The following is an 18493-nucleotide window of genomic DNA, read 5'->3' on the forward strand; positions in this document are numbered from 1 at the left end:
GGGGTTCACTTTCTTTTCCAGCTGCTTGATGCACTCTTTGAATGTCCGTTTTTGGTCAATATGGTGTGCTATGATGGTATAAACCCACAGGAATGATGCTGAAGTTGATGGTGGCATTACTCAGGTTTACACCAGTGCAACTGACAGATTTTGCCTCCAACGAACATCTACTATAGCTTTTATGTTTGTTTTTTTTACTCTCAACTTCAAGTAACCATTATTTTACTACTGTACTTTATGAAAAGACATCTCTAAACCAGACAGCTGAATACACTGAACAGCCATTTTCACAGCAGGCTCATACTGTAAATATATATGTAATTGACGAATAAAGCTGGGTACTTTACTTTTTTGTATTGGCCTTGAGGGGCTTATTCACCAAAACTTGAATCTATTGCAAACAGATTGCAGTATCTGCACTAGGAATAAAGCCAACACCATAGCTGCTTATGGTTTGTAAAGGATGCAAACAGCAAAACACTCAACATACTTCATTCAGCTTCAGATTTCTTTCCATCTCAATGAATATTAACTGGGCATGTTGCTTCATTTTGAATCTAACAATGTAAAGTGAATAAGTATAATAGTGCCTCTTATCTGATAAATATCACTATAAACATCACATGTATAGTTTGGGTATCAGTTTATGGCATCTCCAACTGTGAGCTTTGGTAAGCAAATGGGAGATGAAAATTGCATATCTGGGCTAGAAGAGGCACAACACAGGTAGGAGGTAGCTCTGCAGCGTGTTCCCCTTTGTCTTTGATCCTCTCTGGAAACCCAAATCCATGGCCGGGCTGCATGCACTGGCCCATGTTCTTCCATCCTCCAATCCACAAGGGGGAAAAGGAGTAAGTTAATGCAAACTGAGTCTTCAATCATTTGTTTGATTAATGTACAGTTGTCATGCTCTCTTCCTGAGGGGCCCTGCGGCCACAGTGGTTGTGCAGTCAATGGCAACAGTGTTCCTTGAAGAATGATGCCATTAAGGTTCAGCAATAAGCTGTGATTGGTAGGGGCACGTCACAGTGCAGATTTCCACTTGCCTGCATGCAGATCAAGGGCAATCCCTTGATTCAGATCCCCAGCCTTTTGCACAAAGGCTGTGGGAAGGCCAACCACGATGGAAAACTAATGAGGAAACTGCATTTAAATTGATACGTTTCCGCTCGCCTACATAGGAATAAATTGACTTTATTCCTTTGAGACATCAGATGACATCATACCTAGGCTTAATGCTAGAGTTGGTTTGTTGGGTATCAGGACCAAATAGCCTAAACATTTAAAGGTCTTATGAAGTATTTTGCACCTTCTTTCCATGTTCAGAGATGAGATGCCATAATTTTCCTATATACATTCTGTTTCAGTAGAAGGATGTGCTAAAGGAAAATCCGATCTCACACCCTCTTCAGACAGTATTTTATTTAATCATAAATAACAAAGGCCAAATGCTGCACTCCTCTATGTGGCATGGAAGAGAGCAAATTAAGCCTAGGAGCTGTGGAAAGAAAAGAACAGATCCTACCAATTACATTTCCCACTACTCTCAATCCACTGCCAGCCAGTATTAATGAATAATGTTTTATTTAGGGACCTGTATGGTTTTTGTTTTGGGGTTGGGTGTTTTTTTGGGTTGTTTGTTTGTTTTGAGGCATGGCCAATTGTAGCAGCTAAGTTATCCTGAGATCTGTGGAGTTGGGGTTAGGAAATTTGTATTTCAACACACTTCTGCCAAATGAATGCATTTGGAATATTCAGTTTTCCAGTTCTCTTGCATTTGAAGTTTTGGCTGCTAATTTTAGTACTTTGGTGTGAATCAGGATTATCTCCATTGACATCCATGAATCTCCACAGGTGTAAATCTGTAACTGAGATAAGAATACTTCTCCATTGTAGTTATAACTGTTTTGCAATGCATAAATGTGGCAGGAAAAACCTCAATAAAAGGAGCTAAGCAAGAAAATTAGCACTGCAAAAAAGCTTAAAATATTGTTCAGAAAATTAGTGGTCTGCATAATCACCAGGACACAGACACATCCCCTCATGCACCTTTCTCTCTGGCACACCACCTCTTCAGAAAAGACTGATGTAGGAGGTGTGGTGGTGGTGGCTGTACTCCCCTCATGAATCCCTATACAAAAATTACTCTGGTGCTATTAGCTGAAGTTATGACTGCTTTGTGTTAACAGAGGGCACTGGCTCCTAGTTTTTCAGTCAGCTAATGGTTTATGAACTGGTTATGAGAGTATAGTGAACGAGCTCCAAATAAAAGTAAAATACAGCTATCTGTGGGAAAGAGAAATTTGTATGTACAATGGAGGAAAAGTATGCATGTAGTTGAATTCTTTTTCCAGCTATGTTGTTTTTCAGTTCTCAGTTTTAATGTCTATGTTCTCTCAAAACATTGATTCCAAATAGTATTTACCCCTATGTCATAAACAGATAGTTAAGGGTTAATGTCTCTTTTACCTGTAAAGGGTTAAGAAGCTCAGTAAACCTGGCTGACATCTGACCAGAGGACCAATGAAGGGACAAGATACTTTCAAATCTTGTTGGAGGGAAGTCTTTGTTTGTGTTCTTTGTTTGGGGGTTGTTCGCTCTCGGGACATGAGAGGGACCAGACGTCCATCCAGACTCTCCAAATCTTTCTGAATCAGTCTCATGTTTTAATTTTGTAAGTACCCAGCCAGGAAAGCGTGTAGTCTTATGTTTGTTTTCTCAACCTGTAAATGTTTCTTTTGCTGGAAGGATTTTTTACCTCTGTTTGCTGTAACTTTGAAACTTAGAAGGGGGGAGGGAGTCCCTCTAGGTTATATGAACTGAATACCCTGTAAACATTTTTCCATCCTGATTTTGCAGAGATAAATTTTACTTTTTTTCTTTTTCTTTAATTAAAAGCTTTCTTTTTAAGAACCTGATTGATTTTTCTTTGTTTTAACATCCAGGAAATTGGGTCTGGACTCACCAGGAATTGGGGGGGGGGTAATGAATTCCTCTTTGTTTTTTTTTTAAGATCCAAGGAGTTGGGATCAGTGTAGCCTCTCAGGGTAACCAAGGAAGGGAAAGTCTGGGAGGGGAAAGGTGGGGGGATGGTTTATTTCCCCTTGTGTTAAGACCCAAGGGGTTTGGGTCTTGGGTTCCCCAGGGAAGGTTTGGGGGGAATGGAAAGTGTACCAAAACACTATATTTTTGGTTGGTGGCAGCGCTATCAGTTCTAAGCTAGGAATTAAGCTTAGAAGGGTACATGCAGGTCCCCACCTTTTGGACGCTAAAGTTCAGAGTGGGGAACAAACCTATGACACCCTATAATTAATTTTTGATGCTCTGTACAGTGTCAGTTTAAGAAGTTACAAGAATTAAAAGAAGTTCATTCTTCTTGGCAAATGCAAGACACACCAGTTTATAATTTATTTAACTTCATTGCATCCTTCAGCATTGATAGTTAATAATTTAGCTAGATATTTGAATTGTTCCCTTGTATTTATTTATTTATTGGTGTTTTTCATATTGCACTCTTAATGTTTATTACATGACCCAGAATGCATTTACTACTTTGCTGAAAGGATTTTTCTAAAGTCTTGAACCACATATTATTTCTGTTTTTTACTTTTTTCTCTTTCTCTGGTACATTTTGAGTTACTTGTCTAGTTCATGATGACTAAGTAAGAATCTGGGAAGAATTAAAGTAATTAAAGCTTACTAAGACTGTGTAAATCTTTATGCTTAAGCAAATCAGAGGCTACAAAAACTGGGTTAAAATAAAGATCAGTTACACATTCTATTACTGTCTCCACTATAGCCATCATGCGCTAATGGTGTGTATAGATCAAACCAATACTTACTCATTTAGGGCCAGAGTCTGATATATAGTAGTTATTTATAATGAATAGTACCTTCCTACATGAACAGCTCCACTGGAGTCAGTGGGACTGCTCATGAATAAGGGACTATTAGCCTACCATAAGGATATCAGAAAATGGCCCTTAATAACGAATGGAGTGGATTCTCCTGAACCTGGATCTTCATCCATTTAATACAGTGTTCTTCAGCAGGAAAAATGCAACAATGTATCTTATCTTGATTTCAGGGGACATACATTAAATACAAAAAGGGCCATTCATTGTGGCTGTCAGACACCATTGAAATGATGAATCTTAAAGTGATGAACTCTTGGGTCTAATAGTAATTTTTTTCTAGCTATTATGCTTGATTATCTGGATGTTTTTTCCCATAACTGCATCATGGCCCTAATATGACTGCAACTGAAGTCAATGGTAGTGTTTCTACTGACTTCGTTGAGAGTTGGATCAAGACCTTTTAACAAATGTCTCCTAAAAAGAGACTGTTCCATTTAGGTACTGAGCCAGCTCTTGATTTCTCATGGCAAGTGTTTCTTTTCTCAGTTTTCTTTGTGCTTTAAAAACTCAGATTTCATTCTTATGAATACATTGTAAGCTACATGGTACTGCTGTCTGAAGCTGGAACATGCTTTGAAAATTAAAATTTCTCCTGTCGTCATCAGGTAGCTGGCTCCATAGTAACAAAACAAACAAATAACAGTAAAACCTCTGTTATAATTTCTGCCTGGAGATACAAGAGCACAGCTTCCACCGAAATCAATGTGGTTTACACAGGTTCAACTGAAAGCAGAAGTTGTCTGTGTCCCTTCTTTTCTCCGTAGGCATGCATGATTTCTCATAATGACCATGGCATTTGTAAGATGTAATTTCTCCTTGCTGGGGGCGGGGGGGAGGGGGAAACATCCCCCTGGTTCATCCAATATGAGACTGAGGGATGCAAGCTCATGGGAGAGGCAACTTCATGTCTCAGGGTACTGGGGCTGCAAGCAAAGAGGAAAATTATGGTGCTGTTCATCTGATGATAAATAAATAAAATGTAGAACTATGGATGTATGCCTATCCCATAAAAACACACACTGAATTTTGAAGAATTGGCAATACTTAACTAAAATGCCAAAGAGGCATAATACTTTCACACAAATGTGTAATTAAACTGTGGAACTCATTGCCACAGGACATCATTGACACCAAGAACTTGAACTTAAAAGATCCAAAAAGGGACTGAATATTTAGATAGCAAGAATATCCAGAGTTCTATTAACAAAAATATATATAATTTAATAAAAATTATAGCAAAACCTGTGGAAAGGATCTTAAACTTCTGCTTCTAGGTTCAAGCCAATCTCTAACAGTTAGAGATCAGGACGAGATCTAATGTGGGGTTAGTTTATCCCACGGTTGCCTGGTCAGGGGTTCTTAGCCCTTTGTCTAAAGACTGGTACTGGACCCTGTCAGACAGGATACTGGACTAGCTTGACCATCACTGATCCAGTATGGTAATTCCTATGTTCCTATAAAATTCACACACTTAAAATTAACTAGAAGTTGGTGAGTCACTTGTGCCTGCAGACTGGGGATAGGACAAATCCCTAATATGGTTTTACTTTGATCACAAGCTTACTCAAATCCTGAGGAAGAATTGGGATTCTCCAAATCTTGATGCTTGTCTTAGGGCACGTAAATAGAGTTAACACACATTCCAGTCATCGTCCTGGGCCTTTTTGCTTGTTAAGTTCTGCTCTTCCTCCCTTCGCTTGTTCCTTGTCTTTTGAGACTTTTAAGCTCTTTGGGGCAGGGATGTTGTCTTATGTGTCTGTAAAACACACAGCAACATTGAGCCCAGAGCCTGGCTGAGAGTCTGGGTGTGTTGTTACAATATAAAAAATAACATTCAAAATGAGAAATATCCATTGCCTTAGGGTGCCCCCTCTTCCCTATTTTATGTCCTACAGCAACTGTGATCACTGAGCTTTAATTCTTTTTCTTGTGCTCCTTCTGCTAGTTGTCAATAACCATTTTCAAGATAATAAATTTGTATGATAGCCCTTTTTATTCAATACTCTGAACGTGTTTTGAGAGATGTAGCATCATCTCCATTTTACAGAAGGAGAAATGGGTGGCACAGAGAGCTGACAACATCACCTGGCCAGCAGTCGTCAGCCCAGCTAAAACATATCTTTTGTCAGAACCCATTGGCATTCTTTCTGGTGGAAAAATAAGACAGCAAAAATGTTATTTAGTATTTAGGCTATTCTACATAGATGAATGTGTGGGGTTAAGATCTTTACCCAAAATAGCTAGCATCTACTGTTATCAATGTGATGGTTCTCATTGAAGAGAGATGCCTATTTTAACTAAGACTAGAATTGGAACATAGAAGACTCCTTGAAAAGAAATGGCAAGTTTGGGAAACAAGCCAATGTTGCCAACTTTTCCCAGTATACCTCATGCATAAAAATCTTTCTCTCTATTGGGTAGGAACTAGGGTGACCAGACAGCAAGTGTGAAAAATCAGGACAGGGGGTGGGGGGTAAAAGGAGCCTATATAAGAAAAAAAAATCGGGAATGTCCCTATAAAATTGGAACATCTGGTCACCCTAGTAGGAACCCCCTATGATGGCTAGTAACTGACATGGTCATATCTTTTCAGCAGTGAAAGGTATTCTGGCTTTTGAATGTCAAAACTCCAGTTCCCCACAGAGATTCCAGAGCAATATAATTACCACTCTTGCTTTATTTGGTATCTTTGATTTAACATGCTCTCAAAACACTTTACAATAGAACACAAGAATGAAGGAAAAGCAATAGAAAATAAGTAGATCTTCCACTGGGATTGGAGTGGGGCTTCAATACACACAGCGCTAAGTCATGAGTGAGAGTTTTCTCCATAAGAAAGAGTGAAGAATTTTGACAGTTTTACCTCCTTTTATAATAGAACTTGCAAGGGAAGAGCCTCTGTGGAATGCAGAGGTGTAGATATTAAGGATAAAGAGCTTTATCTTTTCATCCTATATGTCACATGCATTACCGTGTAACTTAAGAAACTGGCTGCAGTTTTTAATTAAGGTGTTGGCCAAGTTCTCAACACCGAGAATTTTTGTAATATATCCCAGTGCTAAACTAGCACTGATACAACTCCACTTGTAATGTTGATGGGAATGTCAGAGTGAACCAGCTGCTAGTGTTTTTACTACTGTTGTCTAGACCTGGTAGTGCAATGATGGAAATTGTAACAAAGAGCTCAATGCAGACACAAATGATGAGCCTGGCAGATCGACAGTAGAATTTTCAGATATATCACTTGTTAAGTGACTGATTCAAGAATATGTAGTTTTTCATCTTTGCACAATACAGCACATTGGCAGCAGAACATGCAGGAGCTGGAAATCAATGTTGTTGGCAAACCAGCAGGCCAAGCATTAGAGTAGTTCAGAATGGAGGAAAGAAGAATATTGCTGAGCTTACAAGAATCAGATCAGGCAAAGGCCTGGCAATATGTTTGCAAATAGAGTTGCATTTCTTTAATGATTTTGAAGTAAACTTTGTTGTCATCTCAGGAGATATTAGAACCACTAACTACCACATTATTGTATTACAGTAAGCATGGAGGTTAGATTTATCTGTTCACTTTCATGTGAAGCATTGTGTACGAAGTTTTCCATCTCGGGTTTCCCTACCACATTATAGAGGTAATTTATTTGTCTCTGATTTCTTTTTACACTACTGATGCATAAGCAAGAATGGGAAGAATACATTTTTTAAATGGCATCCTCAGCCACTCTTGCTTTTCCCACTCCCCTGGTCAGTTTCACTTGCTCTTTGGGCAAGTCTGTGGGCCTCCTGGAGAGGAGAAGCTATATTACCTTTGCAACACTACAGATTCCCTCCTCCTCCAGTGGAGAGTATAATCCTGATCCTGCGGACATTGAAGTCAATGGCAAAGCCCCCAGTGACTTAGTCGTGCATCATCTAGCCTTATACCTGAAAATTAGCACTGGCAGAAGCCACAGCTGAATCTAGCTTTATATGACAAGTCCAAGTCAAACTGTATTCTCATATTTACATTTTGATTGTATGTTTCTAATTATCAATCAATTCAAGAATCAAAATTGAATGGCTTTATTTTTATTAACATTAAATGGTTTTAATTTTTCCATGTTCTCTCTTTAGGCTCAGGCAATACTTTATTGTGAGCCATTTATTATTTCTATTGTCAGTCGTCAGTCATCTGTAATCAAATAAACAGCTGCAACGAACTGAATCCAATTGTTTTTAAATCACTGACAAACCAGTATAATTTATAATTCCATTTTATGACAAATTGTTTTAGTAAACTGTCAACATAATTAAAATTATATTTTACTATGTCTATTTGATTTTATTGCAATGTTGAGTTTATACTGGACAATTTAAATTAAATAGATCCTGCTCTCTCAACATGTAGAAAGATCTACATAAGACTCACCAGCAATAGCTACTGTTAATAAATACTGATTGCTTTGCAGCCAATTGCCATGATTTTTCACAGGCTGTTTAGGCCAATTAACACAACATGAAACTCTGACCTGAATCTGGCAGATTTAACTGATATTGAATGAATGTGTTTACAGTAATATGATACTTGGAGGGGAGGGGAAAATATTTGTATTTTAAACAAGCTAAAAATGATATTAAACTCATCAATGTTAAAAGTTGTAGATAACTGTGCCATGCTGAGGAAGGTTCAGAGTTCAAATTCTGATGATGTATGATGAGGTATCTGTTATAGTTAATGTTAAGATTCTGTCAGGGGTATTTTTAGTAACGCGGGCAATAATTTTTTTTTTTTTTTTTTTTTTTTTTACAGAGGCTTGTGACCTGTGCTTAACTTTTACTAAAAATGCTATGGCTGGGGGGATCTAACAGTGGGAATGCTTCCGGGGGCTGCCCACCAGCAGGAGCCACTGCTCCAGCGGGCCTGGGGGTCAGCTGCCAGCCTGCTACGCTAGCAGCTGGGGGGCAGCCGCGGTGCTGACAGCTGCTCCAGCCCTACCACTACAGAAGAATTCATGGTGGTCCTGGAAAGTCATGGAATCTGTGACCTTTGTGATAGAATCATACCGTTGGTTATAGTTGCTCATAATTACCCTTTTTTCTGCAGCACCCACACACAGGAAATAACACACACAAAACTTATGTTAAAATAATGTTGTTTAGATTGTAAACTCAAGCACCTGGAGGTTAGGTTGTCTCTGTAACTTTAATTCTGTTCCCTTGGCATCTGCATTATGAAATTCTCTAATTACATGATCACATGCTATTTTTTACCAGAGGACTCTTGTTTTATTCAGTACACAGGATGGATGCAGAATGGGGCAAATTTAAAGTTTCATGGGCAACCATAAATTTGTCATTTCCTAAATTTTGAATGTGCAGCTTTGCAACCTAAATAGTACTCTTTACATAGCTTGTTTGATTGTTAATGTAGTTATAAATTGGGAATGAAAATTACTGTTAGATCTATTTACTGTACTCTTTACCTTCATCGGGCATAGTCAGGGCTGCCACCAATAGGAAGTTTTACTTTCTGTTTTTGCTGAATATTTTCAGAGATTTGAACATTTTCCAATTTGAACAGGATTTTTTTTTTCCCTTTTGTGGGCAAAAATATTTTTCTTCATTCACAATAATGCAGCCTCCTGAAAGGCAGTATGAACTGACTGTTGTGATTTTTCCATCCAGGTCTTTGGGAACAAGTACAAATCATTTTTATAATTAATAACCCAGCAAAATGTTGTTTCAGCACCAGGCTAGTCACTTACAATAACAGATTGCACATTTATTCAGGGGGAAAATGAAAAAAGTCAATACAGTTTGAGAATTTCTTAAAATTAATCCCACTGGTGGGATTTCTACATATATCAGGAATAATGGAATGAAACATCTCTAATGGCTTCAGTCCAAAAATACCAATTACATTTTACATCTTTCACATTTTCTTGATAATTAATCAGGCAGATGAGACACTTGTGGTGATAGTTTTCATTTTTGTCTTGGAGTACAATGGGAAACCTGCACACTGTGTACTCTTACTTTACTCCTGTGTGTAATGGCTTTTAGGCATGCGATAGCTGCTTTTGATGGGATTCAGGAAAAATGAAGAATAATCCTAGGATATTTGGGGCAGATGTGGGCCCCTGTTCCTAACTCTGGAAGCACCAACCAGGATGAAAACTCACTTAAGGATCCAACGGGGATCCCTAGTCTCTGCACTACTCTTCTTCCTGGTCCCATCATAGAAGATATGCCCAGGAAAGTGAGGTCATGACCAGAGTTCTGCTATGTTCCAGTGATCCATAGAAGGCATAACAGTCCCTTGGGGAACCATCACTAACCAGCACAACTCAGAGCAGCCCAGAGGCTGCTTTATGCACTGAAGTGGAACTGGTTCTCGTATTCCCCACCCTCAGTTCTAGGGCTGTTTAAGAATGGCCGCACTTAGCCAGATCAATGATCTATCTAGCCCAGTATCCTGTCTCTGACAGTGGCCAGTACCAGATGTTTCTGGCAGTTGGGGGTTTCAAGACACCTGGCACATGGAGTTGTGCCCCTGACCATCTTGGCTAATAGCCATTGATGGACTTATTCTCCATGAACATATCCAATTACTTTTTGAACCCAGTTATATTTTTTGACCTTTGCAATATCCCCTGACAATGAGTTCCACAGGTTTATGGGCATTGTGCAAAGTTGTTCCTTATGTTTATTTTAAACCTGCTAGCTGCTAATAATCCTTATTCAATGAATGATCAAAATATTAATCTCAATGCCATAAATCTTAATGCCAGTCTTTAATTATATAGATAATGACAACATCCACAGTTATATTACATAGGTTGCAACTTTTAAAAATGAAATGTAATCCTTTAGGTTTCAGGTTTTCTCTCCTATTCACTTTTTCCACCTTCTGTAATAAAAAGCTGTCTCCGATGCATTCAAAGAACTTGCTGGATAATATGTACTCAATAGATATCAGGTAGCTGAAGTCCCCCATCACCACCAAGTCCTGGGTTTTTGGATAATTTTTTTGTTAGTTGTTTAAAAAAAAATCCTTATTCACCTCTTCTTCCTGGTTAGGTGATCTATAGTAGGCCCTACCCTGACATCACCCTTGTTTTTTACCCCTTTTTCCTTACCCTGAGACTTTCAACAGGTCTGCCTCCTGTTTCTATCTCAACCCCAGTGCAAATGGGTACATCTTTGATACACAAGGCAACACCACCTCGCCTTTTTCCCTGCCTGTCCTTTCTGAACAAGCTACACTCATCTCTGCCAATATTCCAAATCATGTGAATTGCCCCACCAAGTCTCTGTGATGCCAATTATGTTGTAATTGTGACTATTCACTAATATTTCTAGTTGTTCCTGTTTATTCCCAATACTCCTTGCATTAGTATACAGACAGGTAAGATGTTGATTAAATTTCCCCTCTATACTCCCGGTTCTCTCTTCTTTGTCTCTGCTACGATTGCCCCTGTTTCCTCCCTACCCCACCCCCTCACCCACTGGATTCTGACTCTTCACCCAGGTCTCCATGTTCTGGACTTACCTGTGGGTTTTGTCTCCTGCCCCCGCTGAACCTAGTTTGAAGCCCACCTCACTAGGTTAGTAAGTCTGTATCCGAAGATGCTCTTTGCTCTCCTTGATAGCTGGACCCCATTTCTGCTCAGGAACAGCATCCTGTGGTTAAGGAATTTGAAGCTAGCCTGGTGACACCATATGCACAGCCATCCATTCATGTCCAGGATCTGTATGCCTCTGCCTCTTCCTGTCTACTCTTGACTGGAAGTATCAGTGAGAATACCACCTGCACCCTTAACTTCTTCACCCTCACTCCCAGAGATCTGTAGTCACTTCTGACCTACTCAGGGTCATACCTCAGCATGGTATAGTAGTCAAAGGGCTGGATGATCCTGGGCAGTCCTTCCATAATGTCTCAGATATGGGCCCCTGGCAGGGAACACCACCTCCTGGATTGCCATGTCAAGCCAGCAGATCAATGCCTAGTGTTGTCAGATGCTACCGGTGTGGTGCTTTGCTCTGTTCAATGTTGATATTAATCGGCTGTGTGCGTGTGTTCCCTCTGTGTGCTGCCCCAGCACTGCGCAGATAGCTGACACAGCAGACCCCGAGAGAACCCTCAATGACCCCAGACTCTAGTAAGGTATGAAGGCACGTCGGCCAGGTTTATTGTCGAAGAGAAACACAGTCTCCAGCCCCCTGGCAAACAAAGTCCAAGGTGCTGCTGAGGTGCAGCTAGCCAGTACATATGTGCTCCTTGGCAATGGACTCAGCTCAGTCAGTGGCAGTGCCCTCTAGGCTGGACAAAGACACCGCCCCAGGGATGCATCCTTATACACAGGTACAAACAAGTTACACATCACTCCTGACGTATTGAGGTGCAACCCCTCTACGTAGCTAGGTGCCGCTTCTCACCTTGTACATGTTGATTCGAACAAAACTCTATCCATCATATTACCCTTTTGGCTCTGTCATTGGGATGGGTCAGCTTGTTTCTTGTTATCTGTGGAATTTTCCAGTATCAGAGTGTCCTGGTACCATGTTTATACTTCTGGTATTCAATACACTATATAGATATATGTTTATGCAACATCAGCCCTTTCCTTGCCAGCTTCTGTGAGCAGGGCCTATCTCTAGCTCACAGATTAACTTTGCTTTGTTAGCAACGCCTTGACCATTACTTTAGTTCAGGCCTTAGGCCTCATACCAGGCCTCTAATATCAAGGTTTATATCTCAGAGCCTCCTCTTACTACACCTATATCTCCTTAGAAGGGAATTCCTGATGATCACCATCCTTTGTTTCCTCTTGGGAGTGGTGGCTGCAATGCTCCCAGCCTTAGGGCTACCTGGCTTCTCTTCTTCCACCTTTGGGGGAGATTCCTCATCCCCCATTGCCAGGGCAGCATACCAGTTTTTTCTGGCTATGGACAATATGTTGGGGTTAGAGGTGGAGCATTGCCTGCTGCCAGAAGTAACCAGTAGCCAGCTTCCTCCCTGAGACAAAGCCATTTCCTCCCAGACCCTCATAAAGCATTCTGAGTTTTGTATTAAAACCATGAGAAATTGTAAACTTGTTGTTTTCAAATCATTAAACAGAAGTGCTAAATTTTCACATCTGGTTTAAATAACAGTCCATTTTGCTCTCTTTAAATTAAACCCTTTGGGTCGCTCACAAAGTTTGCTCATGACAGCTGAATCTCAAGCAACTATATGTGCAAGATAACTCTTCTAGTGAAGAAATGCGGAGCCAAAGTGCCAAAGCCAGGATCCATATGAACAGAGCTGTGCTGATTTATACTTACTGAGGATCCTGTCAAGTGTATGTATATTCTGGTCAAAATCACTATTTCTGATTCTTACTGTAGAATAGAATATTTTTCATGAGAGTGAGCTTAGAAATATAAAAGCATAGTATTCAACAATAATTGTCAAGCACAGCAATATATTGTTGCCCCTTTTTTGATCCGAGGGGCTAGTCAAAGTTCAGGGCCCTGTGGATGTGCCAGTTGGAAGTAGAAATTGATGAAGTCTAGTATTTTCTTTGATGCAACCTTTGTTTATTTACAAAGAGCACACAAAGTTCTGTTCCAAATGCAGGATGAACCAAGAGCAAACAGAGCAGTTTCTTAGCTTACAGCCCCAGCTTCTTTAGCCAACAGACTCAGAAGTTCTCTCTAGCTCTTTCCAGGGTCACAGTGTGTTCACAACCTCCTGCCTGGCTTCTTGTCTCTCTATTCTTGTCTCTTCAGTTTCTGTATGATCTCTCTTCCCAACCCCCTCCCCTCCCACCCCACATATTGAAAACTGTACTCAGCCCAAAGCTCCTGAGCGGGGTCACATACATTTTCTTTTTTTTTTCTTTTTTCTTTTTTTCTTTTTTAGGCGGGGGTCTTATGCTTACAGTTAAATGTGAACTCACCCTTCAATTAATAATCAATCTCAATGGGGTTTTAACTCAACCCATAACAAGGTTTCACCAAGCTCAGAACAAAATGTTTTGAGATAATTAGTGGTAAAACACCATCCAGCTGGCATTATAAACCTACTCTTATTTAATCTGTGTTAATTTACAATAAAATGGAGGCCATTCTGTTTAAAACCTGTGCTTAAGTGCTTTGAGGTTTCTTATTGATGTGTCCTGTACCAGATAGGAGCAAGACAATGGAACTAATTTTTGAAGAGCAACACTCATACCAATCAAATAATAATGACTAGGGGGCAATATTTCTGAAGTATTTAAGTGCCTAAAGATGCAAGTAGGTGTCTAAATACCTTATAAGCCTGCTCTAGGCCCCTAACTAAATAATTCATTCTGGACAAAATACTGCTCTCATTTACACCAGTAAAATCTGATTAATGTGTAATTTGTGACATTTGATTTCATTGGCTTTGCACCAGTGTAACAAAAACAGAATTGGTACTTTAATGTTTATAATCGGATCTGACTGGAATCTATCAATTTGATTTTACTCTCCATTCACTGCTGTAATTTACACTTTTTTTAGCAGAAATCTAATTTTAAGCTCCCTAGGCAATCTTTTCTTTTTCAACCAGAAAAGAAAGGAAACCACACTCATGAGAGTCTCATATAAATAACACACACTCACTTTTGGTATAAAAATGGATCAGCAGGAGTCTACACCTCTCTGAATTATTCAGTTTTTTTCTTTTTAAAAAAATATCATAGTGTCTCTTAACAGTAAATAAAGGAAGTATGACAGCAAAGATTTCTCTAAAGATAAAACATTCAAAACTGCAGAGCCACAATAAATAGTTAATTTGAAGACGCCAACAAGATTTTCATAAAATGTTTGCTATTATTAATAAAATATGCATATTAAATGGGATAAATGGATTTATACTGGGCATAAACCTTGGAGTGCTTCAATAGGTCATTTCTAAAGCTAAAGAAGTGTTGCTGATACATAAATGGGGAAGTGCTTGTAGACACCTGTTAATTAGTCCTTTGATGGAATCATAAATTGGACAATGTTCAAATTCAGCAGCCAGGTAAGTGTGGCATTATTATTTAATTGTATTATCATAGTGTAATGCCGACACACCCCGGTCACCGGCGGGATTGAACTGGGGACTTCTGGAGCTTAGTGCATGAGTCACTACTGCATGAGCTAAAATCCAACTGGCTGTTAGCTAAGATTGTAGAGCAGACTCATTTAACTCTCTCTCTTTTAAGTGGTCTCAGTGATAGGACAGAACACCACACCCAGAAGGTGTGTGGGTTACAATAGCACCTCGGAGCCCAAATCATGAACCAAGACTCCATTGTGCTAGGCACTATACAAACATGGGGGGGGGGAAAGATCACCACTCTCTGCCCCAAAGAGCATCCAATCTAAATCAGAGGGGTTTCAGCAGAGGGAGAATATTTAGGGCCAAAAGGGGTGTGGTTTCACTAAAAGGGAACACCAGACATCTCAGGCCTTAGTTTGGGCTCAGCAGTACTGTGCGGTAACAAGTTGTAAGGGAAACTAAGTCCTATCTCTAAAGTGAAGTTGGCTCCCCACTCTTAAAATGATAGTAAGCACCATATGTAACCTCATCACTTTCACATAACCTCCATGTAGATCCAGACAACATAGTTGGGCACATAAATATGATGCTAGACAAGTGTTAACTGCAAATCAGACAATAAGTTGCTCATATACATGGATTCTCCACATAACCCATACTCATCTGACTCTCTCTTTTCTTTGGGCAATTTGTTCAGAGCTGGGAATAGATGTCTCCCTGAAAGATTTCCCCCAAAGAAATGTTTTTGGGTCCTATCCAAACACACTAAAACCCCCTGAGATCAAAAAGCAGCAGATGCTGAAGAGGATCTGCTAGGAAATATAATAGGACCCCAAGTCAAGCATAGTGACTATCATTTCTGCAGATGTACAGAAAAAGCAGTTTCTTCACATTCCCAACCTAGAATCAGGGCTAGCGTGCTTTATTTGATATAACATGTTTAAATACCCTAATTGTGTTATATTTAAAATAGGGCCATCAATTAATCACAGTTAACTCATGCTATTACTCAAAAAATTAATCATGATTTAAAAAATTAATGGTGATTAATTGCAGTTTTAATCACACTGTTAAACAATAGGATAGCAATTGAAATTTACTGAATATCTTGGATGTTTTTCTACATTTTCAGATATGTTGTATTCTGTGTTGTAATTGAAATCAGACTATATTATTTTTATTACAGATATTTTCACTGTAAAAATGATAAACAAAAGAAATAGTATTTTTCAATTCACCTAATACAAGTAACGTAGTGCAATCTCTTTGTCGTGAAAGTGCAACTTACAAATGTAGATTTACTTTTGTTTTAGTGCAGTTATGTAACAAAAAAAAAAACTTCAGAGCCTACAAATCCACTCAGTCCTACTTCTTGTTCAGCCAATCGCTAAGACAAACACATTTGTTTACATTTGAAGGAGATAATGCCGTCCTCTTCTTATTTACAATGTCAACAGAAAGTCAGAACAGGTATTTGCATGGCACTTTTGTAACTGGCATTGCAAGGTATTTACATGCCAGATATGCTAAACATTTGTATGCCCCTTCGTGCTTCTGCTACCATTCCAAAGGACATGCTTCCATCCCGATGATGCTAGTTAAAAAAATAATGGGTTAATTAAAATTGTGACTGAACTCCTTGGGGAAGAATGGTATGTCTCCTCTTCTGTTTTACTCGCATTCTGCCATATATTTCATGTTATAGCAGTCTCAGATGATGATCGTGTTGTTCATTTTAAGAACACTTTTGCTGCAGATTTGACAAAATGCAAAGAAGGAACCAATGTGAGATTTCTAAAAATAGCTACAGCACTCGACCCAAGGTTTAAGAATCTGAAGTGCCTTCCAAAATCTGAGAGGAACAAGGTGTGGAGAATGCTTTCAGAAGACTTAAAAGAGCAACACTCTGATGAGTGATGAGAGAACCCAAACCACAAAAAAGAAAATCAACTTTCTGCCGGTGGCATCTGACTCAGATAATGAAAATGAACATGCGTGGGTCTGCACTGCTTTGGATTGTTATTGAGCAGAACCAGTCTTAAGCATGGATGCGCGTCCCCTGGGATGGTGGCTGAAGCATGAAGGGACATATGAATCTTTAGTGCATCTGGCACTTAAATATCTTGCAACGTCCATTACAAAAGTGCCATGAGAACACCTTTTCTCATTTTCAGGTGACATTGTAAACAAGAAGTGGGCAGTATTATGTCCTGCAAATATAAACAAACTTATTTGTCTTAGCAATTGACTGACCAAGAAGTAGGACTGAGTGGACTTGCAGGCTCAAAAATTTTACATTTTTTTATTTTTGAATGGAGTTTTTTTGTACACAATTTTACATCTGTAAGTTCAACTTTCATGATAAAGAGATTGTACAACAGTACTTGTATTAGGTGAATTGAAAACTACTATTTCTTTTGTTTTCCTACAGTGCAAATACTTGTAATAAAAAATAAATATAAAGTGAGCACTGTACTCTTTGTATTCTGTGGTGTAATTGAAATCAATATATTTGAAAGTGTAGAAAACATCCACAAATATTTAAATAAATGGTTTTATTATTCTTTAATAGTGTGATTAATCATGCAATTAATCACGATTACTTTTTTTAATCGCTTGACAACCTTAATTAAAAGTATTTTAATTTTTAGGCTCTCCTATCAAAGGGCAGTATGGCTTTAGGTCACTAGCCTCACTATACATTTGTTTGCTGTGACACAAATCTCCGAGGCAAAAGCCTTATGAGCTGGGTTTAGCATCTCTTCCCTGGACCTGATGCCTAAGGGAAAGGGCATTCCTGCCTCCAAAGAAGCATTAAGATGACTGCTGGCTGGGGTTGGTTTGAAACCCCTTCTTAAAGGGGATCCGGTTGGGGTTTTTTTTTGTTTTTTGTTACTTTGGTTTTGGCCTCCCCTTTCTTGGACCGTATATAGGTTGCCTTGGTGTAACTCAAGAGTAGAACTGGGTTCCAACTGTTTGAATTCAAAACAATGGTAGTTTGTGCAATATGGTTTCTAACTTGGATTTTGTCCTCCTTTTTAAGCTCCAGAAAATGTACATAATGGGACAATTCAGTCCTGACTTATATGGTGCTGTAAATGGCAAAGCATAGTATATTGTACCCATCTGGCCCTCTGCAATAGTGCAGAGGGTCTAACTCCACTTACATGATGATGAAGTGCTGCAGGGACTGTGTAGCCAGCCAAAAGACAGTGTTACAAGAAAAATCTCACGAAGCCTATCCTGCAGTGAGGCAGATGGCTGAAAAGTGACTAAAGTAAGGGTATAAAATCAAGCAGCCTTCTTCCACTTCTAACTAACATCCAAGCCAGAGTAGATGCACCCCAGAGTCCCAGCATGAACACACAAAGGCCCACACCAGTCCTTGAAGTGTTCTAAGAAAAAGTGCTGTCAGCTCACTTAAAAATGTGTGACATATTTTCTGTCTCTTCATATAACACTGGAGCATTTAATGTATGAAACTTATATTTTTGTCATATAGACATACGAGCTATACTCCTCCTTTAGTTGATATTTAATA

The 18493-nt window shown here is 39.2% G+C and overlaps 1 long non-coding RNA gene across 2 annotated transcripts in view; it reads left to right on the top strand.

The window, feature by feature from the left end:
• Window positions 1-18493, top strand: part of LOC123373216 — a 34712-nt gene that overhangs the window by 11394 nt on the left and 4825 nt on the right. The gene's annotated exons all lie outside the window — the stretch shown is intronic.

Source organism: Mauremys mutica, chromosome 6, assembly GCF_020497125.1.
Source record: "Mauremys mutica isolate MM-2020 ecotype Southern chromosome 6, ASM2049712v1, whole genome shotgun sequence".
Classification (NCBI taxonomy): domain Eukaryota; kingdom Metazoa; phylum Chordata; order Testudines; family Geoemydidae; genus Mauremys; species Mauremys mutica.